General features: G+C 39.6%; 1 pseudogene; it reads right to left on the reverse strand.

Moving 5' to 3' along the window:
• Nucleotides 1–2,517: 2,517 nt before the first annotated feature.
• LOC110210515 (myeloid-associated differentiation marker-like) overlaps nucleotides 2,518–27,002 on the reverse strand; it is a 135,197-nt pseudogene continuing 110,712 nt past the window's right edge.

The following is a 27,002-nucleotide window of genomic DNA, read 5'->3' on the forward strand; positions in this document are numbered from 1 at the left end:
GTTCTTCTGACTCCACAGTTAATTAGAACACTTTTTATTATTACATGGTATTAACCGTTCAGCCACTCATAGCTGGAAGTAGGTTCATAAAATTTCTAACATGGTTGAATTAGATGTAGGTAAGAAATATTTGTACATTCTCTATATAAACCACTAGGAAAGGGAAATCCAATTATGTTACTTTGGTTAGATTTGTAACATACAGAAGCAGAAACCAAGTCTCAAAGGGGGAATGTACTTGCTTAAATTCATACAGCTAAGAAAATAGCAGAGCCAAGATTTGAATTTGGGCCCATTTAACGCCCAAAGCCAATATTCTTTCCATTAGACCACACTGCTTCTTAGCCATTGGGAGGGGTTTTTGGCAGACTCCAATATTGCTTTGTCCAATGTGCCTACAAGAAATAACTCATAAATGAGATAATAAAGCCCTTGCTGAATTTAAAAGCCCTCCATACATAAATGCTAAGGCACAATGAGAAGATTAGCTTTTCCCCCAGTAGGAGAGGGATTATCAAGCAAATACGCAAAGTCCCTCTTACAGCAGGGTGCTCACCATGAATAATCCATAAATATTAATTGACAGTCATCTCTCCATTCCCACTTTCCTCATAACAACACTCCAGGTATGCTACCACTCTAGTCACTCACTCATACACAGTAAAACAGTAGAATGACAATTTTATATGTGAATCTCCACCCATGATACTGTATCGTATGGTCCACCTTCCACTGAATTCTGCTCTTAAACTCCGGGTGAAGAAGGGACTCGGTCCTTCATCCTCAATGAGTGCATTCATATTGGGCAGAACATTTGAGATTTCACTAATTGCTTAATATTTTGCCCTCACAAATTTGAGGTCCACTCAAAGGGAATTATCTTGGGCCATAAGCCTCTCAGAATTTCCTGAAATTTGTTGGGAGAAAAATGATCCCTCCTTTCAGCCTTGGTTTCCTCCCAGATGCCATCTATCTCTTTGACAAGGTTTCCAGACATTTTCAGTCTTCTTCCTCCCTTTTATGCCCTAAACTTTCAAAATATGACATCTTTGGCTTGGCTTACAACCTGACAACTGCCTAACTATTTCATATCCTATTTTCTGTTTCCCAGTTTTCTTCCTTTTTATTCTTGTGGAGTTGAGGGTCAAGAAGGTGCAAACTTAGCCCTAGTATTTCCTTCTCTCTTTCCTCCCCATCCCACTCTATATACAAAGGACTACTGAGCCTATAGAATTTTTCCCATCCTTTAACAACAACATTAAATGCCCTCTTTTCCATGAAGCCTTCTCTGATTTGTTTCTTGAAATCTTTCTTTCCTTCTTTAACTTTCAGACTACCTTTCTTGCATCTTTTACATACCTTTAGCCCATTAGACTGTGAACTTTCTGAGAACAGGGGCTGTCTTTCGCATCTATGAGGCACAGTAGATAATGCACTTGGCCTGGAATCAGGAAGCCCTGAGATCAAATCCAACCTCAGACATTTACTAGCTCTGTGACTCTGGGCAATAACTTTTGTCTTCCTCCGTTTCCTCAACTATAAGGTGGAACTAGCAGATAGTAGCTCAATTCAATATGTGGATGGTATTCTCATTTGTAGCCCTACTGTAAAGTATCTGGACCACAAACTAACACTCACCCTGGAGGAGACAACCCTGGCAAGGAGGTTAAGCAAACAAGGACCAAACAGGTATAAAAGGAGTATAGAGAAAAGACAATGTCCCTGGAGGGCATTAAAGATGTCTATGGCAAGGCCAAAATAAAAAGGAAAAGGGCGAATATAATTTCACCTCTTTTTATCCACCTGTCTGCTGGGGGGGGCTGGGGCTTTTCTAAGAAGTAGCTTGAAGTCCTCCAATGGTTCCACAAGTATATTCCAGAGTCTCTGGGTACAAGCTATGCAAGCTCAACAGACTTTTCCTGTGGTTTCTCCTAGCTTACTGCCAGTAAAAATAGGCTTTATCAGAAACCGGAGGGCACTCTTCCCAAGGTGTGTGGCCTAGTATAGACCAAAAAGAAGCCCCCACTGGCTTTCCTCTGGGATAAGAAGTTGGCTCGAGGGTGTCTGAAACCACTCAGAGGGGGAGAGAGAGCATCCCCTTTCTTTCCAAATTGCTCCATGGGCTTGTAGAACATAGAAAGCATATTTTGAGTCAGTAAAAACATTTACTCTTTTATTTTCCTCTGGCTCTAGGGCTCTAGTGAGTGCTATTAATTCTTCAGAAGTCCCAGGAGGCAGGAGTTTGGCCTCTATGGTGTGGTGGAGGCTGACTACTGCTAATCCAGCTCTTCTAACCCCTTGTTCTGTATACCACACTGCTTTGGGGTTTGGGAGTGTGTGGCCACACTTGAAGAATTAGGTCACAGGTATCTAAGAGCAAGGGTTGATATTTGGTGAGCTTGCCCCTAGACGGCTACTGATGGCTGATGACCCTTTGCTTCCAGGATGCTCTGAATTGGGTGGGGAGTCAGAACTTCCAAGGGTTGGCCAAGTGTAAGTGCAGAGGTTTTCTCAGTTTCAATGGCTGTAGCAGCCCCGAAGGCCATCTGACAGCACAGAGTCTGACTGTTTTGAGAAATAGACAACCAGCCTGGGGTCGGGTCTTAAGGACTGGGTTACGACTTCCAAAGCCTGCCCTTTCCTTTCATCAACATGCAGAGTGAAAGGGTTTTCTAGATCAGGTGGAGCTAATGCCACAGTGGTGGTCAATTTAGTCTTCATAGTCTCTGAAGCTTTAGCCTGGTCAGGGCCCACTCTAGAGGGAGTGAGTCAGGGCCTTGAGTAGAGTCAAAAACGGGCTTAGCAATAAGACCAAACTTAGAGATCCAGAGAATACAAGATCCAGCCATGCCTAGAAAAATCTGAAGTTGTTTCTTAGTGACTGAAACAGAGAGAGACGGGATTCCCCTTTTCCTCTCTGAGGTTATTGAATTGAACTACTATCTGCTAGTTCCAGGTCCCTTAAATCTCTTCCTAAAGCCTGGCCAAATAAATGGGGGCTAACCTGAAAACCTTGGGGCGAGACTGTCCATGTTAGCTGACACGGACTTGATTTCCCAGGGAGTGTCCGTTAAAAAGCAAAAATAAATTGTGAGTCCGTGTGAAGAGGTATGCAAAAAAAGGCATCTTTGAGATCCAGGGTGGAAGACCAATTGGTACTCCCAGGGATCTGAGTGAGCACAGTATATGGGTTAGGGGCTATGACATGTATAGGAATAAAAGCTTCCTTAACAGCCTTAAGATCTTGAACTATTTAGTGTTCTCCATCAGGCTTTCTTTTTTATGGGAAGGATAGGGGTATTACATGGGGAGGGGGGATGGGATTCACACTGGACCCCTAAAAGAACTCCAAAACCCCTGAACCAAATCTCTGTCATTTGCCTGAGGCACCTGGCCCATCCCAGCATAATTCTTTTAATTGCCCTTTCACTGTGGCCCTCAGTGTCTGCACCTGGCCCCACCCCAGGCTATTTTGCTGCTCTTTAATTTCATCTAGACCCCTTCTCCATTACCTCTCAGTCACCTCAGGCTATTGGTTACTCCTTGATCACATCCAGATCTTCCCACAGTCTTTCTGTATAGAAGGGTCATCTTGCCCTCATTAAATTGCTCAGATTCCTTAAAATCTGGCCAGTAGCACAGACTCACTAGGAACATCACCCACCCCAACGGGTATTTTAATAAATCTTGTCTCTGACTGAAAGAAGGCTTGAGTTGGAGACTTTTGAAGCAGGACATGTGCCTTTGGCCTGTAAATTTTTGGGTTCTCAGCACCCTTAGACTGCAACAATAGTACCTACCTCCCATGTTCCTTGTGAGAATCAAATGAGACAATATTTATTAAGTACTTAAACCCTGGCGTATGGTAGGTGCTTAATAAATGTTTGTTCCTTCCTTCTTTGTATCCCCAACACTTAGCACAGTGACTGGCACATAATAGGTCCTTAATAAGTGCTTGTTGGATTGACTGACCTTAGTGTATTTTAAAATATACTGTAGTTAGCTCATTTATAAATCCCTGGTGGCAAAGAAAAAGTCTGGTTTTATTTTCAACTCTCCCCCACATGCCTTCAGTATGGGGTTCTGCAAGTAGTAGTAGCAGGCACTTACCTGATGCTTGTTGAATTTCATTAAATGCCATTTAATTACCAGCCTTCGTTATCAATGAATGGCCTCAGTTCTATTATCTAGGGTAGCAGTTCACAACTTTTATTATTTCTTCAACAAATATTTACTGAGAACCCACTGTATACTGCCTGGAGAAAGATTGGGAGTGAGGATTGTAAATATATGCAAGCATATTAAATCAGTTGAAGGTCAATTTAAAACCTGCTTAGGACTCATATCCTCTATGATGTCATTCTAGGTTATTATAAGAAACACAGCACCCCCACACTCACAGCCCACATGTCAATGCTATGAGCTCTTATCGTCTTTGCCTTTGATTTAAAGCTAAAAGGGACTTTATCCTTATTTAATTGAGGGCTTCTTAACCTGAGCTTCACAAATTCGTTTTATTAATATTTTGATAACTGTATTTCAATATGATTGATTTCCTTTGTAATCCTCTGCATTTCTTGAGAGTATTCTTCTGAGAAGAGGTCCATTGGCTTCACAAGACTGCCCCATGGAGCCACGACATACAATAAAGGTTACAAACTCCTTCTTTAGTTCAACTCCTTTCTCTGACGGATAAGAAAACCTGGTTGGGGGTGGCGGGGGGACTTGATTTTCCAAAGATGGTAGTAATAAGGTAATCTGTGATTGTTTGTTCATCCTCTGTGCTCCAGAAGACCAATGACATCAGGAGGGTGATGTCTTGACTTGCAAGTGAATTGGATTTACTTGAGACAGAGCTGGGTAACATAGGAAGAATGAGAATGAAGATTCAGCCTGGCCTTTCTTCTGTATCATGCTGACAACCAGTTACTGCCTTCTGGATACTTTTAGCTTCAAGTATTATATGGTTGAGGGGCAGCATGTTAGATTGGAAAGGCTGTTGAATTTAGGGCAAAGAGACCCTAGGCTACGGCTTTGCCACTAATGGTGTGAACACAGGTGAGTCTTTTAACTTGTCTGCATCTCAGTTTCATCATCTGTAAAATGAGCATAATAAATATTCATGCTGCTTTCCATCTAAAACTGTTTGGAGGGAAGCACTTTGCAGGTCTTACAGCACTATGGAAATGGGAATTATGGTTATCTGTCTCTTTATGCATAGCCTCTGTTTTGTCTCCCCAGCTCCTTATAGTCAGCTATTTTGAGCATTAGATTCTGATTCAGAGTCTGAATATCATTTCCACAACTGATGACTTGGGTGACTTCATTGAAACTTCTCAGAGCCTCCATTTCATTATCTGTAAAATGGGGGCATTGGACTTGATGGCCCTTCTAGCCTTGATAGTCTGTGTTTCTTTGATTGTCATATGAAGAACTTTAGAGTGCTTTCTGGTTTTCAACATGCTTAAAATGTGCTAACTTATGTGATCTTCATAGGGGTAGGTAGGTGAGTGACAGAGTGGATAAACGGCTAGATTTGGAGTCAGGAAGACCTGAGTTCAAATGTGGCCTCAGACACTTACTAGCTGTGTGAACTTGGACAAGTCATTTAACCTTGTTTGCCTCACTTTCCTCATCTGTCAAATGAGCTGGAGAAGGAAATGGCAAACCAATCCAGTATCTTTGCTAAGAAAACCCCAAATGTGGTCACAAAGAGTTGGACATGACAGAAACAACTGAACAACAACAACAAAATATTATGAACATTGTGAGGTGCTACAGAGATTGTTACAGATGATGGTGGAGAAGGGAGAAACAAAGAGATTTGCATATGGGTAAATAGCTAGTAAATGTCTGAAGTTAATTCACATTTATGTCATGCCACCTCTCTAGTTTTCAATTAGGGGATAGGAACAGGACCTGCAATGTCATTGGTGAAGGGAACTTTCTTCTACTATGGCAGGTCAGCACCCTTTCTAACTCTTACAGTCTTATAAAGTTGCTTAGGGCGTGGAGACATTCAGTGCTTTGTCCATGGGCACACAACCTGTGTATTTCAGAGACAAGACTTAGATTCAGGTCTTAACTTCTAGACTGGCTCTCTATTTACTACATTATACTGCCTTTCAATGGTGAACTATTATTATTTATTTGTGCTATGAGGCTCCTTAAGGAACTTCACTAGACCACATAATGTCAAAGCCTGGCTTAATTACCCCATGGAATTGTAATCAATAAAAGGGCATTTTGTTAATGTTGTTTTGCACATCAGACACTTTCCTAAATCAGACTGAGCTCTCCTGCAATGATCTGAACTAGTCAAGTTTTACCTGTGAGGCTCCCAATTAAAAAAAAAATTAACTAAAAAGTCATAGTGGTTAAAGAGTACTGTTCTGAGAGTCAGGAAACCTGGATTCTATTCTTGACTTCAACTAGCAACAACAAAAATGTTGTCTACTTCTCTTGTAGTGGGTATACAGTGAAAGAGCCATACTTTCCCCACTACCCTGATGGCCCAGGGCAATATAGTCAAGTCAAAAAACACTGGATTTAGAGTTTATAAATTCCAGATAGTTCATTTATGTGCCTTAGCCAAGTCACTCTTTTCATTCATCTGTTAAATGGAGCATCTCAATTAGGAGATCTAAGGTTCCTGGTAAATCAAAAATCCCATGATCCTACAGATGTGCATTCGTAAGGTGTCTGGCTGGACATAAGGGTACAATCTAAGGTCAAGAAACACACCATTCTCCTCCTCAAGAAGCTTCTATAGCTTTATGGTTCCCTTAGGATAAAGTATCAATTCCTCTGGCCTTTGAAATCCTCTACAAACTGACTGTAGTCTAACTTTCCTGACTGATTCTACATTACTCCCTCTTATCCATTATACATCCCAAACTAAATGGCCTATGTGCTGCTCCTCATACGAGACATTTTATTTCCCACTTCCATGAAAACCATGCCTGGTATGGTCGCCTTCCTCATTTCCACCTCTTGGAGCTCTGATATTTCTTAAAGGTTTAGCTCAAGTTTCAGTTCTTTCAAGAGACTTTTCTTACCTATACCCGTTATTTGTACCCTCCATCATCATGTATTTATTTAGATACCTCTATGTAATGATTCATCAATGTGTTATGCTCCTCTCTCCTCTCCAGACAGTATGCTTCATAAAGTCAGAGGTTGTCTCATTTTTATATTTATATTCCCAACGCCTAAAAAAGTCCTAGGTTATAGGCTCTTAATAAATATGATTGATTGATTGATGGAGGGAAGAAAACTTTTGTCCCCATTAAATTGGTCCACAGAGTAAACAGACCAAGGACTTTAGCCTCTATGCCATTGGACTTACTGGTCTCTGACTGAATGACTGTGATAGCCTTTGGATTGCACTTCTCCTTTTATTGTTTATTCCAGGGCAAGAATCTATAACATTCAGAAGAAGTATTCTCTTTGGCCCAAGACTGTGGACTGCTACCTATTACTTTTCTTTTGTAGCTTATTCATTATCTTTGGTGCATCACTAATAGTTGGAAAATTTTTCCTTTCATAGAATTGAAATGGACCCCTCTGCAACTTCTATGCATTGCTCCTTTTCCTGCCCTCTGGGGTGAAGAAGAGCAGAAATCCTCTTTAATATGAAAAAGCTTCAACACTTGAACCCAAATCTGAAGCTTCTTTTTCCAATCTTCAGTCCTTTCAATTATTTTTCACATGACATGAACTCAACACCTTTCATCATAGTGAGTGCCATGGCAGAGTGGAAAGTGCACTGAGTCAAGAGCCAGAGGACCTGGGTTCAACTCCTGTCTGTCACTTAATAAGTGTGTGACAGTCTCCCACCCGACATAAGTGAGAAAGGCATCCACGTTCTGAGAGCTGAATAGGGAAGGAAATGTGGACACCTCAATGGTAGAGAAAATTCTGACACCACTCTTCAGACCTGCATCAGTGGGGAATTCCTGTCAGAGTTGTTTGGGGCAGAAACATGTTATCAGACAATCTTTGGGATCAGTTCAAAGGGAGGAGAAATAGAAGAAATTCAGAAGACATAGATATGTAGGGGAAGACATCTCTCAGCATGCCTCCAATTTCCAGCTTGCCTCCCTAGAGATTTTGAAGAGAGAATTAGATTAGTCTCTTAGCTTGAGCTGAGATCCTGTCTTACTCATATCAGAAGAGCTCATTGACTCTTGCATATTTTTCTAGTGTATTTGAATCTGGGTGGGTTTTTAAATGTTTTTAAAAATTTGTTTGTTTGGTTTGTCTTGGTTTGGATAAATGAGTTTATTCCGTGCTTACTTTTTGTGATGGTCTTTTGTTCCACCAGCATTTGGTGCTTATATAAGCTAGTCTCTACCACTACTTACATGTGTGTGTATTATACATATATATTTGGAGAAAGAGATGACTATATTTGAATATAATTGGTTTGCTTTCTAATTCTATTAATTTTATTTTATGCATTGTGAAACATTATTTTGAGAAGAGGTCAACCATGCTTCAGTAGACTGCCAAAGTTAGAAAGGGAATATCCATGGTACAAAAAAGGGTTAAGAACTCCTTACTTAAGGGAAAAAGATAATTAGTTCAATAGTTAGTTTGAAATGCCTATGGACATCCAGGTGAAGAAGCCTATCAGGTAGGTGAAGATGCGTAATAACCTCAGGAGAGAGATAAGGGCTCCATATGTACATTTGGAAGTCATAATAATGGATATGATAACTGACATGATGTAATATATTATGATATAATATGTTATGATATTGGGATATGAAAATAATATAGCAGCTGATGAAATCGATGAGGCAGAATGTTGAGCTAAACTCTGAGAGCTCAGGACAGAACTCTGGGGTACAGTCACACTTAAGAGGCAGAACAAGGTGGTGAACTAGCAAGGAAGAGTGAGAAGGAGAAGGAAGATAGGTAGGAGGAGAATTGGGAGACAGCATTATTACAAAAACCCATGGAGAGGTGATTATTTGAAAAGATAGGGGTAGTCCACAAACTCAGCAGAGAGGTAAAGAAGGTTGGGAAAAACCAACTGGATTTAGCAATTAAGAGATTGGTGGTAATCTTGGAGAGAATTTCAATTGAGTGATTGGGTTAAATCAGATAGCAAGGGCCTGAGAAGTGAATGCGAAGGGAGGAAGTAAATCAAGGATTGTAGACAACTGTTTCTAGGAGTTTGGTTATAAAAGGAGGGAGATAGCCTGAGGTCATGGGGTCAGGGGAAAATATTTGTTTTTTAATTGATACTTGTAAAAACATAATGATAGCTTCCCAATTACTTCCCCTTCCCTCTCTTCTCCCTCCTCCAGTGGTATATAATTAAGAGAAACAGATTAATCCTGACTTCAAAGGCCTGAGGGTAACATCCATCTTATCCCTCCTGGGATGATAGGTGTAGAAGGGAGCATATGTTATCAGGAATGGCCAGTGTGTTGATATATTTTACAAATATGAAGGTTTCTTTTAAGGATAAGGGTTGGTCTGGGCATATTTTTAGGGAATAGGGAAAAGTAAGTAGATAAGGAACAAATGAAGACTGTCAGAGAGATGGGAGAGAGTATCACAGACTCTCTGAGGAAGAAAAGCTAATAACCTAGGGGTTGGTAGGTGTTAGTAAAAATGGAAATGAACAGGGTAAAAATAGCCATGTCTAAAGATGAATGTATATTTAGGGAAATAGAGAGAAGATTCCTCATCTCAAATACCACTAATATTTTACCATCTTTTAAGGAAAAGCCTCATATCCAAATCTCCTCCTCAATTCATAATGGAGACTTGGGGGAAATTTGGTGGAACCTCCAATTACAATAGTCAATTACTTGCCTTAGTAAATATCAGGGTGAGTAGATTCTGTTTTGTTCGCTGGTGCTGTTAGTTGCCTTTTTTGGAGGAGGCAGGTAGAACAGAATTTAAGCCAGAACTCACCATAGAGATAAATTTGTGAAGAGTGATGCGCTGCATTCTTTTAAAGTGGAATGGTATTAAAAAATTAATTGGATTATGATAGAAGTATCATGGCCTGAGTAATTGAGTAGAGATTGCCATTAGCTCAGCCCACTCTCACTGGGTGATTAGCAGCCCAGCCCTCCCCACTGGAGGCAGTAACCATCTCTGCTATCTGTTCAAGTGATTTGAAGGTGACATTCCTCTTTTGATTTCCTTTTTAGCAGACAGGGTGGCAGATCCTTGGGCAGAACTGGAAGAGAGTTTGGGATTCAGGGAAAGAATCACTCTACAGGAGCCAGAAGGAATGACAGAATCCTCGATTTCCAGGGAGGGTGTTGTAAAGGAAAGGGTTAAGTCTGGATGTCCTTAACTGTTAGTCAGCTTGAGCGGGTTCTCACTCATTTTTGTAATAGAGAAAGCCTCACATGCTACTGTAAAAGTGACTTATTTTTTGTAGCATTTTTGACTTTTAAAGCTAGAAGTGCCCTTAAGATTGTAATGGAAAGAATACTGGAGACTTGGCTGTGAGTCCAAATTCTGCCAAATTTTAGCTGTGAGATATTAGGCAAGTTACTGAGCCTCAGTTTCCCTTTATATTAAAAATGTGGATGGATAGATAATTAGATATGGAATATTTAACTCATGGGCTCTTTGTAAGTTGTAGAGCATGATTTATATCTTGGTTATTGTTTATAACATAAATCACACTAAAAGTAATCTTTTGACATCGAATTAAATAAACATTAAATTCATTCATAGTGTTTAATAAATGTTTGTTTCAATGAATTGAGTTGTAGTGCAACTACAAGTTGTAGTACAAGGTATTGTGCCAGATGCTGGTGATAGAAAGATATGAATGAACCATTCTTTGCTCTTAAAACATAAAGGAATGAGAGATCTAACAGATGGGGAGATCAGGGAAATCTTAGCAGATGTTGGCACCTGAGCTGAGCCTTGAAGGAAAATAAGAATTCATGGAAGTGAAAGTGACTGGAACATTTAATTTGTAAAGGAATATAATGTGAAATAAGTGTGAGAAGCTGACTGAAGCCATACTATGGAGTTTTCTGAATATCAAGGCAGAGGGTTGTATTCTTTCCTCGAAGCAATAGGGAGCTACTGAAGATTTTTGAGTACGGGTGTAAATTTTCCTGCTTTTTAGAAAGCAGACTAAACTGGAAGCAGGGAGAATAATCAGTCCCTTTTGATTTTGCCTAGCCTTAAACTCACTTTGATCTGCCCTGAATGGAACTAAGTGTGACTTCCAAAGAGGGAATCACACCAAAACATTTTATTAATTACTTTATGTGCATAGATGATGTCAAGTCAAAGGGCTCCACTGAGCATTGAAGAAGAAACAAATATTAAACAGCCTTTCGATCTATGGATTCTTCCTCCAATGATATAAAAATGCCATTTGGATAAGTATAACTTTCCAAATATATTCCAAGGAAAGATAAAGACTGAAGGCTTTGAATTTGAATTTGGGAGTTAAGAAAACTAATAAATGAAGGCAATACTTACACATAGCTTGTTCTTCTCCAGGTTATAACAACATCATAAAACTAACAAGTAGAAAGTAGTTGCTATTTGGGTTGAGACTTATTGTCATCCTAAAATTGAAGTTACAAGAGAAGAATTCATTTAAAGTAATTAACACCTACCCAATGCTAGTATTAACATATATTTTCTGAACTACAAAATGAAAGCGTTGGAAAGGGTTGGAAAGTATTCTAATCAAAATTTGTACAATGTTAACAAAAAAGAGGACCTATTACCCAAAGGCAGCTATAGAAACATAAACATTTCTTCATCAAAAGCAAAGAGGATTTATAAATGTTCTTAGAGTACATGATAAACAGGTTAACAATTTGCAAAAATGCTTCGGAACAAGATGACTTTACCAAGCAACATTAGAAGGTGATAATAGGCACATTCCATGAGATTTGCTGAGTGTAACTTAAAGTGGTTTATCTCTTAATGAAGCTTTTGAAATGGCTAAGAGCCAAGAATAGAAATTACAAGGGCCTCTATGGATTATATGTCTGTAAGAATTCATCCTAACAGAGAAGTATCAAACTAGTGGCTGAGTCATGTCAATTTATTTATAGAAATAGAAGGGTTCATGGTTATATTTTTGGATCAGGTGACTGCCACCACAAATTACAGATGGATTATTTTAAGGAACACAGGTTTATCAGGAAAGGAAACAGCAGAAATTGTGTTACACATAACTTCAGGCTACAAAAGAATGTATCATTTAATGGAGCCCCTAAGAGGTACAACCTGGTGGCTAGAATTTTACATTATATGCCAAGTGTCTCTGTGTTCTGATGTGAGTACCCGCCAGAGACCATCATTTCTTGAAGTTTTTGTACCATGTTAACTTCACTCCTGGCTCCATTCTTCATTCTTTGGGCTTGTCTACTTCCTCCACAGAAGCCTTCTCATCCTAGACATACCTCTTCCCCATGGCCTTTTCAATGAATGAGTCCCTTCTGAAGACCATGATTTCATGAGGTGCTCAGGGCACGCTCATTCCATACCACATACCACTTTTTCTAGCTTCTTTTTATGTTGTCTTTTTCAATTAGAATGTAGACTCCTTGGGGGTAGGGACTGCTTTTTCTACTTGTATTTGTAGCTTAGCACAGTGTCTAGAATATTGTAAATATTTGATAAATGTTCTATATATCTCTATGTATATCTTTATCTCTATCTATCTATGTACATATCTACCTATCATAGGCTGTTAGGTGGTACAGTGGCTACAACACTGGTCTTGGAGTCAAAAAGACTTGAGTTTAAATCCAGTCTCAGACACTTATTAGCTGTGTGACCTTGGGCAAGAGACTCAATTTCTGTTTGCCTCAGTTTCCTCATTTGTAAATGGGGATAATAATAGCCCTTTTCTGCTAGATTTGTTGTGAGCACCAAATGAAATTTAAAAATCTTGGCATAATGCCTGGCCCGTAAAAAGTGCCACACATATCCTGAAAGCCAAATGCACACTTACCTAAAAGACTATTTTATGCAGAACTCGCACAGGACAAGAGTTCACATGGAGGTCAGAAGAAGTGGTACAAGGACACTTTCAAGGTCTCTCTGAAGAATTTTAGCATTGATTGTGAGACATGGGAGATGATGGCACAGGATTGCCCAATATGGTGTGCCCATATCAAAAAAGGTGCTGTGCTCTATGAGTAAAACAGAATCACAGTAGTACAAAGGAAACAGGGGGTGTAGAAATCTAGAGATATCTCTATCCATTTAAAATGTTTAAATAGATACTTGTGCTCAATCTGTGGTGCAGCCTTCTGAAGTCATGTTGCACTGAAAAGCTACAGACAAACACACTTTACCCTGACCCCATCATTGTGATGTCGCTGGTCCTCTTCAATAATGAAGGATGAGCAACAACAAAAGTGTTTTGTAAATGTCAGCAATTATTTCTCTAACTACCCACCTATCTCTCCAGTTGGCATCATTTAAAAACAAACAACACGTCCTCCTGCTGAAGCTAGACTTTAAAATATTCTCAAAAATTCAGCAGTGTTCACAAATCCATAAAAAATTAAAAAAAAATTTAATAGATGCTTCATTGATGAATACTTATTATTTTAAAGCTATATGGAACAAATCACCTTCAAAATATAAAGACCTGGTAGAAGAAAATCAAATTTACATGGGATAAGTTGCAATGCATATGTTCATCATCTTGCCTCTTACTAAGTTGCGTCTATGATTTTTTTTTAGTTAATCATAAAAGGTAAGTTTATATCCCAACACATATTTTTCTTCAATTACAAAAAGCAGTTATTTTAACCAGCTGCCAAATACTCCACAGAACATTAAGTATATAAGAATAATGTAAGATACCTAATATTCCCAGGACTGTTTCTCTTTGAATTTCATTGAAAATTCTGAATAACAATAATAATAATTCTTGTTCTCTTTCTCCATTTCACAACAATATGGAAGGGGCACTGTATTGTCAAAGTTTCTGACAGGTCCCATTGAAATGATCAAGATTGATCCTGTATCATTTTCATGTTGATCCTATTTACAATGAATTGATTTTGTCCTCTAATTACTAAAATCATGGTTCTTTTTTTCTCTGAACTTAGTTCAGAGATTCAGTTGGTCTATAATGAGTTAAGTTTAAAAATCCAGTTCTCCTACTAATCACTGATCTATTCGTGCCTCAAGGAATTTAGTTGACCTTGGGGAATGTGGTTTGCCGTAATGGAATTGGGCCTAATATCTTTGCACCACCAAGCCATCCTTCAAGGATGTCTGGTTTGCTGGCCAAAAAGTCTGGGCCACTATCTCGCACCTGGACTCAAACAATGAGCGCTTCTTAGTCTCAGGAAGGAAGGAGGGGATTGTTGCCAGCTCCTCATTACCAAACTTCCAACCAATTGTGTTTCTCCCCCAGCTTCAGCTGTGTAACCAATCATGTTGCCCTCAATCCCACGATACCATCTACCCTATTCTGTTCTTTGTTTTTGTGATCCCTAAAACCTATAAAAGAGGAACTGCCCTTTTGCTTGGGGTTTTTGACATAAATGGAGGCAAGCCATCGATCCTTCATTATCAGGTAGCATGCCCCTATTAATAAATGATATCTTGCTTGGAGAAACTTACCTCAGTTTACCTTTTTGTTAAATTTCAATTATGACAATATCAAAGTGGAAAGGACTTCTTATAACCAAGATAACTATGTGTCTGTTTCTTGGGAAGCAATGTGCTTCCTGTTAGCTCTCAGGAAATGAATTCTGGTTGGGCCAAATCTACTTCTACATCACGCCACTGAGGTGTGAAAGGGATATGATGTGTACCTAAGAAGGAATTTTTTTGGGGAAATATCGAAGAAACCAAGAGTATTTTAATATGTGAAGTCTGCAATTCTTTACAATTCTGTAAACATGCCATATTAGTCCCCAATTTACAGACAAAAAAATTGAGATAAAGAAAGATGAAATGACTTGTCCTTGGTTGCACAGCTGGGAAGTGATAAAGCAAGAATATAAATTCAAGTTTTCTCATTCCAGAAAATCCTTCTCTTCCACTACACCATGCTGTTGAATGAATAGTCATTTACTACTATTATGACTGTCATTCTTTTATTACTAAAATATAATATTTTATTATTGTTATTTCACTACTTAATGTCACAAAAAACTCCCATAATACCACTCATGGTATTCCTCCATGGTGTCGCCAAAAGAGCATTGACCCATTGGGGGACCTGGAACGCTATCTTGGTTCCAACTCTTCCTTGCTATTTCTGTTCTCTGTGCTTCAGTTTTCTCCTCTGTAAAATGAGACAATTCAATTAAGATGATTTCCAAGATCTCTGCCAACTCTAACATTTTTAGAAGGCGAGCTAGACTTGTAGTAAGGAAGTATATGGGATCCAACCTTACCTCTGACAATTACTAGTTTTGTGACATAGCAAATCACTTAACTTCTCCTGGCCTCGATCTCCTCATCTGTAAAATGGAGCTTATAATATTCTAATACTTAGCTCACAGTGCTATTTGAGGATCAAATAACAAAATATATGTACAGTGTGCTTTGCAAAACTTAAAGCGCTATATGGCAGTTATTACTAATCATGTTCTATGTTTTAACATTATATATTCCAAGGCTGCTGAAATTCTCTATTTCAAATGAGCATAAATGTGGGAAAAGTGAGAATGATGGTATTCACTGACAGTAACTACACGTAAATACTGTCAACTGGAAAGAGAACCAAGCAGTAGACATTATTTTGATGTCAGTGATATATATATATGAGGATGAAAATGAAATTATCAGTGAATTTACATAATGGTTAGCTTTACATGACAGTCAAATTTGCAAACAGAATTGTATCTTTTTTTGAAGGAACAGGACAGGCAACATTTAAAATGTGTCATAAAGACATACTGGTCCCTGACATAGAAATTGTTGGATAAAAGCCTTCATCACTTAGCTTGCTAGATGACTCCAGTATCTTGAGGGAGTCCATGCACGGTCCATGGATTCTGTGAGGAAGTAGCCTTTTGGCTCTAAGACACGTAAGGGATAGGTCACTGGAATTGGAATCTGAAGACCTGGATAGGAATACTCACTTTTCATTTATTATGTATGCAGCCCTGTGAAAGTGAATTCCCTTTCTGGGCTGCAGTTTTTTCCTCTGTAATAGTAATGTTAAGTTGGTGTTTCTGTAGATAAATAAAGCTTATGTCAAGGATTTACTATGTACCAGGTACCATGCTAAGTTCTAAGGCTATAAATACAAACAAGCAAGATCTCCCCTTGCCCTCAAGGAGCTTATATTTTAATAAGGAAAGACAATAAATACATAGAAAGAAGGGTGAGGCCTGGAGGGGGAGTGTTGCTGGGATATTTAATGAAATGTGATGCAGGTTATAAACTCACGGATCAGAATAGTAGGCCCTAGGGTAGAGCAATTCTGTAACATATTTAGGCTTATGTTCAGTCGTTTTTTCAATTATGTCTGACTCTTTGTGACCCCATTTGGGGTTTTCTTGGCAAAGATACTGGAGTGGTTTGCCATTTCCTTCTCCAGCTCATTTCACAGATGAGAAAAAACTGAGGCAAACAAGGTTAAGTGACTTGCCCAGGGTCGCACAGCTAAGTGTTTGAGGCCAAATTTGAACTCAGGAAGATTAGTCTTCTTGACTCCAGGCCAGGGGCTCTATTCAGTGTGCTACCTACCTGCCATAAGTTTATAAAACACTCCAAATACATAATCACATTTACTCTTTGCAAAAATAGTACCTAAAGGCAAGTATTTCAGATAGAAACCATAACATAGATGTTCTCATGTTTATTTTATAGGTAAAGAAATTAAGGCCAGCTAAGGTTACATGAACTGCTCATGGTCAAAAGAGACCTAACTGAGCAATGCATGTAAAGTGATTTGCCTATAATCAAGGATATCAAAAGTACACACTGCTTGGCAAACAGTAAAATATTCTATGAATGTGAGCTTATTACCCATCCTCCTCCACCCCCCACACACATATTCTTAAGGCAGTTGGATGGCACAGTGGATAGAGAACTGGGGTACTGGGCCTGGAGTCAAGAAGACCTGAGTTCAAATTTGGCCTCAGCTATTCACTTGCTACATGGCCCTGGGCAAGTCACTTAACCTTTATTTGTCTCAGTTTCTTCATCTGTAAAATGAGGACAATAATAGCACCTACCTCCCAGGCTCATTGTATCAAATAAGATCATCTTCGTATCTGACACATAGCAGGGCTATACAAATGCTAGTTATTATTCAGGAAATGTTAGAGGTGAGATTCAAAGCTAGGTCTGCTCAGACCCCCAAGTCTAGTATTCTTTTTTTTTTTTATATTAGCATATTCTAAAATGATTCGATGATCTCTAAGATATCTCAGAACCAAATACATACAGTTTTTAATGATAATAACAATAAAAACAGTTAACACTTATGTAGTGCTTACTATGTGCCAAGTATTCTGCTAAATGCCTCATAATTGTTATTTTGCTTGATCCTCACAATAATCCTGGAGGTGGTTGCTATTATTATCTCCATTTTACAGATGAGGAAATTGAGGCAAACAGAGGTTAAATGATTTGCCCAGAGTTACAGAACTAGTTAAGTATCTGAGGCTAGATTTCAACTCAGGTCTTCTAGATACCAGGCTCTGCACCCTTTCTATTGCACCATCTTGCTGCTCTAATTAGATGCTCTAATGGTATGAACTTTCAAGATTTCTTAATTCACCGCCTCATGGCATAAAAAAAAAGTCCCAGATTTGTAGGACAAGGACCAGGGACTGAATTCTGACTCTGCCACGACTGTATGGCTTTGATCAAGTTACTTCTCTCTTCTGTTATAGGAAGAGGCTGTAAAATATGTTTATTAATATGTATATATTAGATGATCTCTAAGATTCCTTTTGACTCCAAATCCTGTGATCCTCAGCACTTTTTCCACTTCCTGTCCTTCTCTAAGAACAGAACCAGTCAAAAAACAAACTGACTCAAGATACGCCCTGCTTCTGACCTTATCTCCATGGGCATTGCCCCAGTGGCTACATCATTGTGTCCAGGGAGGCTGGTCTGGCAAACCGCATAGGTTTTTCCCTATTGGCAAATCCCAGAAAATGAATGCTGAGCCAAAGCAGGAGCTTTTCCTCTTTGATATCAACTTGTGGAATGATCTCTTGTGTGATTGGATTCTCAGGAATGAGAAAAAACCAATGGGAAGATGGTCCAGTTGAATGGGCATACTCTGCCTAGGAAGTACCCAGTAATAGATAAGAAGAAACCAGAAAAGGAAAACTAGAAAAAAATATATATATCTTGAACACTATGGCTCGATGAGTCATTATGCCCAAGCCCCAGTACTTAGGTGAGTAAAATGGGCTCCTCTTGTTTCCCTGAAGACCTCCCTAGAGTCTAGATAATAGGACATGCTTAATAAAAACTTGATTGATTAATGGAAATGATGGATAGAGACCTAGTGTCTAGAGTAAGAGAACTGAAAGGAACCTCAGAGGCAACCATCTAATTCAATCCATTCCTGAACAAATATTTTCCCAATGACATCTCCTAAAAGTAGACATCTAGTCTACCTGAAGCCCTATGATGATGGGAAACTCCCCACCATTCGGAGCAGCCTATTTTGATTTGGAACTGCTCTATCCATGAGCAAGTTTTTGAGCCTAATTCTGTCACTGGCCTCATCTATTGACAGCTCCTAGTTCTTTTCTATGCGGTCAAAAAGCTACTTTTGAAGTGATGACCCCCTATTCTCCTTCTAAAAAGGGCTGACATTCCATAAATGAGAACCTGCTTTTTGAAGGCTATGCTGGCAGAAAACTCCTCTCCTCATCATTCTTCCTCATCTTCCCAGGGCCCTACAGCTGATTTACAACTGACCCTGCTGACATTTGCCTTCAGCTGGCTTTCCCAACTAAAGCATTCTGGGCTTTTGCAATGCTCTGCCAGAAAAGTGGCTTCCCACCGACTGGCCCCAATTTCTCTTTTCTGGCTTTCTATTCGGGCCTCTTTGTTCTATTATCTTTGCAGGGCAGGAAATAGCAACTGGGCTCGATGCTATCTTTCCTATTTAAAGTTTCAAACAATTCAATTTAATTGCTTCTTAACCAATTTGGTTTTGCCTTATATAAAGTTAGGGCTCCCCCTTCTTCTTTTTACAAGTCGTCCTTTTTATTAATGCTTGAACCTTTGTTCATTAACAAACTTCAAGATATTAAAATAGGTCACATATGAGGTTGACTACCAGCTCCCTGCCTACTTGCCTCCTTCTTGTCTTCATTCCTACAAAGATTTCACTCCTGATTCTCTGCACCATATATACACATACATGTACACATACACACATGTGTATATAAATGTATACATATAAGCATACACATATACTGTGTTTTTTACATATACACATATACACGCACACATACACATATGCACGTGTGTATTCATACACAATACACGTATTGTGTGTATATGTGCATGCAAATTCATGCACAATAAATATATTTTGTGTACATGTGCATGCAAATGCGTGCACAATACACACATGCACATACACATACATGTACATGCAGCACGTATACAAGCACACACATAAAACATACAAACATATACACATGCATGTATACATATCGCAGTACATGCCATGCCATGCCACAGAACAGAAGCCTCATGACCCTGAAGTTCACCCCATCCCTGGATTTCTCCCACTGAAAGTACCCTCCACTCTTCAGGCCCTGTCCTTTGACTGGCTAGTCCTTTCTAGAACCTCTGTTTTAAAGAGGATGCCCAGGCCAGCCATGTCTTCCTTCCTTCCTCTCCAGGCTGCACTCCTGACTCTCTGGACATTCTCTACCGTGCCCCTATTCTGCGTTCCTTCTCTCCCTTACCTCCCTTATGTTTATATGTTGTCTTCCTCCTTTAGAAGGTAAATTCCCTGAGGAAAAAAAGGAAGAAAGAAACATTATGAAGCATGTTCTATGTGCCAAGCACTGTCTTTCTTTCTACTTTAATATTCCTTCTCAGTGCTTGGCACATAATCAGCCCTTAATAAATGCTCGTTTTTATTGACTTGACTTGATTTCCCTACCTGGGTTCATAGGGTTTATATGTGGAACCTCTAGTCTAACCTCATTTTATGGAGCAAGAGGCTGAAATTCAGAGAGGGAATGACTTGACCAAGGTGTCAGAGGTAACAACAACAACAACAACAACAACAACAACAATAATTCACATTTAAGCGGCTTTTGAAGACTTGCAAAGTACTTTATCTATGTTGCCTGGTTTGATCTCCACTCCCTTGAGAGATAGAGAGCTCTATGACTATCTCCATTTTATAGAAAATAAGGCTCACAGACAGTAAATTACTTGCTCAGGGTTTGGATTTAAACCCATATCTTCTAATCCCAGCTCCAATGAGCCTTCCTCCCACTATAACGTGCTGTCCCTCCAACCATGGCATTCATCCTATCATCCATCCTGTCATCCATCCTATTATCCATGATAGTATTATTTCTTTCCTAATAGGAGTCCTGTATCATTGCCTATTCATGTGGTTGTGGTAATAATAATAATAATAATAATAATAATAATAATAATAATAATAATAATAGCAACAGTGGCAGGCACCTTGTTAAGTCCTTTACAATCATTATATCATTTCATGCACACAGCAACCCTGTGAGGTGGGTGCTGTTATTATCTCCATTTTACAGATGAAGAAACTGAAGTAAATCATGGGTAAGTGACTTGCCCAGCGTCATACAGATATTAAGTGTCTGAGGCTGGATTTGAACTTAGGTCTTCCCAATGCCAGGCCCAGAGCACTAGCCACTTTGCCACCTCGCTGCCCCAACCTTATGTATGGCCACTTTCTATTTGAGTTTGACAACATTGCCTTAGACTGATATTTGCTTTAAAAATGTTTCCATATGGTGGTCTGCCATGTCCTTTAGTCAGTTAGCTATCACATTTGAATGTGTATGATTCTGGCAATTTCCCCCTTGTTCATCCTCCTTATTCCCATCCCTGCCACCACTTCACACTTGTTATCCTTGTAATTAAAATTAATAAATATTTATTAAATATAGGCAGTGCTGACCTACTAAGTATCCAGACACTGGGCTATGTGTGGAGGGTACAACAGTTGACACAGACTATTATTTCAAAGGAAGCTTAGTGGACATCTGTGACATCTAGGACTAACTAAGGAGGTGATAATCTGCTCTGGTATGTTGTCCTCAAAGATACCAATGACATCAGAAGGGGGATGTCCGCAAGTGAATTGGATTATGCTACATATATTTTAAATAATATATGGAAGTCAAGTCATCCCATTTTAGGAAGGCTAATCTGGAGAGTATCCAGGGGAGGACAGACAGGATGGTGAAGAGTCTCAGATTTCTGCTATGTGAGCATCTAATGACATCTGGGGGTGTTTATACTGAAGAAGATGTAGGAGGATCATCACAGCTGTCTTCAAGTATCTGATAGGTGGTTGTAGAGGTATTTAATTTGCTCTGCTTGGCTCCAGGGTGTAGAATTAGAAACATTGGGTGGAAGCTGCAAAGAGGGCAATTTAAGCTTGATATCAGGGAAATTTTCCTAAACAACAGAGCTCCCCCAAAGAGGATTGTCTTACCTTGGGAGGCAGCAGATCCTTTCTCATTGGACGTCTGTAAGCAAAGACTGTATGACTGCAAGATCAATACGCTACAGATAGAATCCACAACCAGGTATGCATCAGATTAGGCCGTCTCTGACGTCTCGCTTCTCTGAAATTCTTTGATTCTGGAATATGAGAACAGTGGAATGGTGAAGAATATTTGAAGACATCTGTTCTAATTTCCTTCCTCATTCACACATATATGTGTATATATGTGTTTATATATACATACATACTTGATATAATGTAGTGTATATATGTATATGTGTATATATGCATAATGCCCATATACACGGCTGTGTGTGTATGTGTGTGTATATATATGTATGTACGCATGCATGATTCCCTGATGGATTGTGTGTTTGTGCATATATATGCATATATACATATGACATACATATATATCTACATACATACATCTACGTATCTACACAATATGTATATATGTATACATACATATACATTTATATAAGTCTGAGGCCCATGGAGAGGAAGGGGTTTACCTGGTGAAATTTAGTGAGGCGGAGGAAAAGCTGGGACCAGAACTCAAGCATCTGCCTTTTCCATCCATTATTCTTTCCACTTCCCTAATCATCAGTGATCTCCTGGGAGACTTATTTTCCCTCTTTAGGGTCAAGGAGGGCACCCCCTAGGCATATAAGTCTGGGCCTATATTTGAGGATACGACCCATGTGCCCTTAAGTGGACCTTGTGATTTATACTGAAGTTTCTGTTACTCTTTCAGGCACACATTCATTTGGAAATGCTACCTCCTTTCTTCCTCCTTAGCCCCATCCATTTTAGCCTTTGATGTGGGACAATATGGTGCCTGACTAGAAATGAGATTTTCAAAGAGACCATGGTTGTTTCTTCCTGGAGATGTAGCAGCGACTGTTAGAATGGCCTACATTTAGGATATGGAGGGGGTGTTGAGACAATTAACGTTAGTTCAGTATGTTTGAAAACTGAACTTGGAAGTAATTATAGATTTGAACTAGTTTAAGTTCTTTCCAATCCAGTGAAAAAAATTACAATAGTAGGTATTTAGTTGCAAACTGAGAAATCTGCCTTCCTTGTGGTTATCTAAGAGAGGAATTGGCCACTTGGGAATGCCTGTTCCTGCAGCAGAAGTTCAGATGGGGAGAGTGGAGGAGCTGATGTGGGTGCCAGCTCAGATTCATGTCATTATTCAAAGAAAAATAACTTTGTAGGAGGAAGCATGGTCAAGTTAGGTCAATAACAGAGCTGAGCACTGCACCAAGAAGCAAAAGGGATGCAAAGAAAGGTAAAAGAAACCTTTCCTCTAACAAGTTCACAGTCTAAAATCTAATATTCAACAGCTATGTACAGACAGGATGCATACAGGATAAAAGTGAGCTAAACAGCAGGGAGAAGGCATTGACACTGAGGAAAGTGAGGGAAAGCTTCCTGTAGAAGGTGAGATTTTAGCTGAGACTTGAAAGAAGCCTGGATATGAAGGATAAGGAGAAGAAAACATTCTAGGTTTGAGGGACATCCAGGGAAAATGCAGAGAGTTCAGGGATGGAATGTCAAATAGAAGGAGCAGCAACGAGGCAAGTGTCACTGAATCACAGAGTACCTGGAGGGGATTAAGGTGTAAGAAGACTGGATATGGTATAATGACATAGAATAAATGATATTGCAAGGCATTTGGAGTCCAGAAGACGTGAGTTCAAATCTAGCATTAGACACTTAGTAGCCGTGTGACCCCGGACAAATAATTTCACCCTGTTTGCCTCAGTTTCCTTATCTGTAAAATGAGGTGGAGAAGGAAACGGCAAACCACTCTAGTATCTTTGCTGAGAAAACCCCAAATGGGGTAACAGAGAGTCAGACATGAATAACATGATTCAAAAACAACAAAAAAGGGATAATAATGGCACTAACCTCACAGGGTTGTTACGAGGATTCAAATGACATTAATGATTGTAAAAGGGCTTTGTAAACAAATCTTAGAAGCACTTTATGAGTGCTAGCTCTTCTTATGATAATGTACCTCCCTGTGATTCAGTTTCCTCAACTGTAAAGTGAGAGTAGCACTCACAACTCAGGTCCCGTCCAGCTCTAAATCTGTCCTCCTGCACAAAGAAGACAGCGTCTCTCTATCGATGGAGTTCATAGACTATTGCAGTGTGTAGTGTAAGCATGGGCACACACGCTACAATATAAGGCAAGCTTAGATAAGGGTCACTAGAGTGGGACAAATTGGAAGTGATCTTAGGACTGGAGTAGGGACACATCACTGTGGACTAAAGGGGTTGTGTGGTTGGGGGGAGCTTCTTGGAAAAAAGAGGCTAGAAAACACCTTTGAGATGCTCTGCTCCAACTCTCTCGTTTTCTAGGTGAGGTCTGGTGACTTGCCCAAAGTTACACATCTGTAAGTGGAAGAATTCTTGCTGGTTTATGTCCTGATTTGAGCTTTTTTCAAAAGTCTCTTAGGCTCAAAAAATTGTGATTTTTCAACAGGCTGAGATGACTAGTTGTAGTGAGAATGAGGAATCCGTATAGAGTCAGGTGACCTGAGTTTGAATCCAGACTTGAGCATTTATTTGCTGTGGACAAGTAAATAAATAAATAGATGAATGAATAAATAAATATATACATATATGTATACACACATATATACACATACACATATACATATGTGCACACACACACACACACACACACACACACACACAAACACTTTACTCACACTGCCTACCCTGACAGGGCTGTTGTGGAGAAAGTGTTTTGTCAACTTGAAAACACTGCATGAGTTATTATTATAGCTCTAGGCAACTTGGATGGTTTAAGAGCAAAGGCATGGGAATGGGAAAGTGGGGAACATATTCGCATGCATTTCTGAGCATGCACGAACACATAATCCATCAGCAAGTATTTATTAAGTATCTACTATGTGCCAGGCACTATGCTAGGTCCTGGAGACACAATGGATGAAGCAATTCCTACTGTCAAGGAGCTTACATCCAAATGGGTGAGATAAATATACATATAAATATATATACGGCATAAATATGAAGTGTTTATTATTGTTGTTGTTCAGTCATTTCAGTTGTGTTTGACTCTTCATGACCCCATTTAAGGTTTTCTTGGCAAAGATACTGGAATGATTCGCCATTTCCTTCTCAGTTTACAGATGAGGAAACTGAGGCAAACAGGGTTAAGTGACTTGCCCACAAGTCACTCGGCTAGTAAAGTGTCTGATGATGGATATGAAGTCAGGTCTTCCTAACTCCAGGCCTGGCGTTCTATTTTCTGCACCACCTAGCTGCCCAAAGAGACATTGTTGTTCATTTGTTTTTGTGTTGTGCCCTACATTCGTGATCCCATCTAGGGTTTTCCTGGCAAAGAAACTGGAGTGGTTTGCCATTTCCTTCTCCAGCTCATTTTCCAGATGAGGAAACTGAGGCAAACAGGATCAGGTGACTTACCCAGAATCACACAGCTAGTATCAAGCTAAATTGCCAAGTGTTCAGACTCCACTGTGGAGAAGGCAACTCCAGTGGATGGGCATCATTTTGTTTGAATGCAAAATGTACTCTTGCTGAAAAGACTATTTTATGGAGAGCTCACATAGGGCGAGCAAGAAGTGGTCACAAGAAGTTATACAAGGACACTGTCAAGGTCTCCTTTAGGAGCTTTGGAATTGATTTTGTGACATGAGAGATGCTGGCACAGGACTGCCCGGCATGGTGTGCCCTCATCAGAAAAGGTGCTATGCTCTATGAGCAAAGCAGAATTGAGGTAGCTCAAGAGAAATGTGTGATGTACAAATGTAGAGAATCCACCCCGAATGTTCACGTGCACTGTTGGAGCCCAACCTGTGGTAGAGCATTCCCAGCCGTATTGGTCTGATCAGCCCCAGTCGGACACACTGTAACTTGTTGCTAACGTAGTGATGTCATTTTGGTCCTCTTCTAGAACAAAGGCCAACAACCACCCAACCAATTCAAACAACTTGTTTTTCAGGCTGGTCAACTCAAGTCAAATAAACTAGAAATTATTAAGAATGTGCTATGTGCCAGCAAGTGTGCTAAGCATCGAGGATACAAAGAAAGGCAGCCTCCCATCTGTGCCAAAAAATAAAAATAAGGAACTCACAGTCCAAGGGGGAACACCCCACACCTAGAACTGTGTACGAACAAAGGCATTATGACTAAGACTGAGAAAGGTGGCCTGTGGCAGGTGGCCCTTTAGGAGACAGAATTAGAGAGTGAATGTGGTGGTGTGGTTTACCTACAGTCACGCAGTCAGTGGCAAACGTGGCACTAGAACTTGCTTCTTTTCTCTTCCCCTCTAATTCTCTTTGCACTGTCTTGTGTTATTTTCTTTTCTAGCTTTGCTTTTCATTCGATCCTGGCTGCCTCACTGTTTCAAAGATATAACTACGATCTGATTTTCACCAAACCATGATCCTCTTCTTCCTTTTGCTGGATTTTCATGAACAGTCACTTTGATTGTTTCACATTTTAAACTATTCACTTTTAGGTTTTTTTAATGACTGAATCCCCAAGACCTGAGCCAACATCCTGACGATATTATTTATCATCTAGGTGACATTTAGCAAGTCATAGACCTCCCTGGGATTCCTTTTCCTCGTCTATAAAACAGAGAAAAATAAATTTGACTCTTAACTGGACCCAGCCATTGTGAGGGAAACATTTGGCAAATCTGAGTGAGCTAGCTAAATGAGTTCTTATTGCTTTTATTATTCTACGCTGATGGAATGCTATCAGAGACTTGTAGGTTGTGAGAAGAGGGGAAGGAGGGGAACTCAGAGACCCCTTCCACAACATTCCCAATGCTTGTTCATCTCCCCTTTGCTGGAGGACCTCAAGGGAAGGGAAATGAATCTCATTCCAATGTAGCACCAAACTTTAGTTTGAAAGATTTTTCCTTACATCAAACCAACTCTGTCTCACAAGAAATTCCACCCATTGCTTTTAATTCTGCCCTTTGGGGACAAAATAGAGCAAGGAACTTAGATTTAGATTAGAAAAATACCTCAGGACCCTCTACTTCAACTCCTTCATCTAACATATGATTTGACTAGAGCCCAAAGTGCGTTAAATGACTTTCCCAAGGTCAAATAGGCAGTAAAAATGGAGGTAGGATTGGAAACTGGTTCCACTAACGATGGTGCCCAGGGCTCTAACACAAAGTTAATCCCAAAACTCTTCATGAAGGCACGTCTTCCAGGCTTTACTATCTTCTTACTCTCATGTCCTGAGACTATGATTCTAATGCCATTCTGGCTTTACAGTGCACAATACCCTCAGCCTTGCAATAGAATCCACATTTTCTTCAGACTGAAACC

This window comes from Phascolarctos cinereus, unplaced genomic scaffold (assembly GCF_003287225.1).
Source record: "Phascolarctos cinereus isolate Bilbo 61053 unplaced genomic scaffold, phaCin_HiC Scaffold_2;HRSCAF=192, whole genome shotgun sequence".
Lineage (NCBI taxonomy): Eukaryota > Metazoa > Chordata > Mammalia > Diprotodontia > Phascolarctidae > Phascolarctos > Phascolarctos cinereus.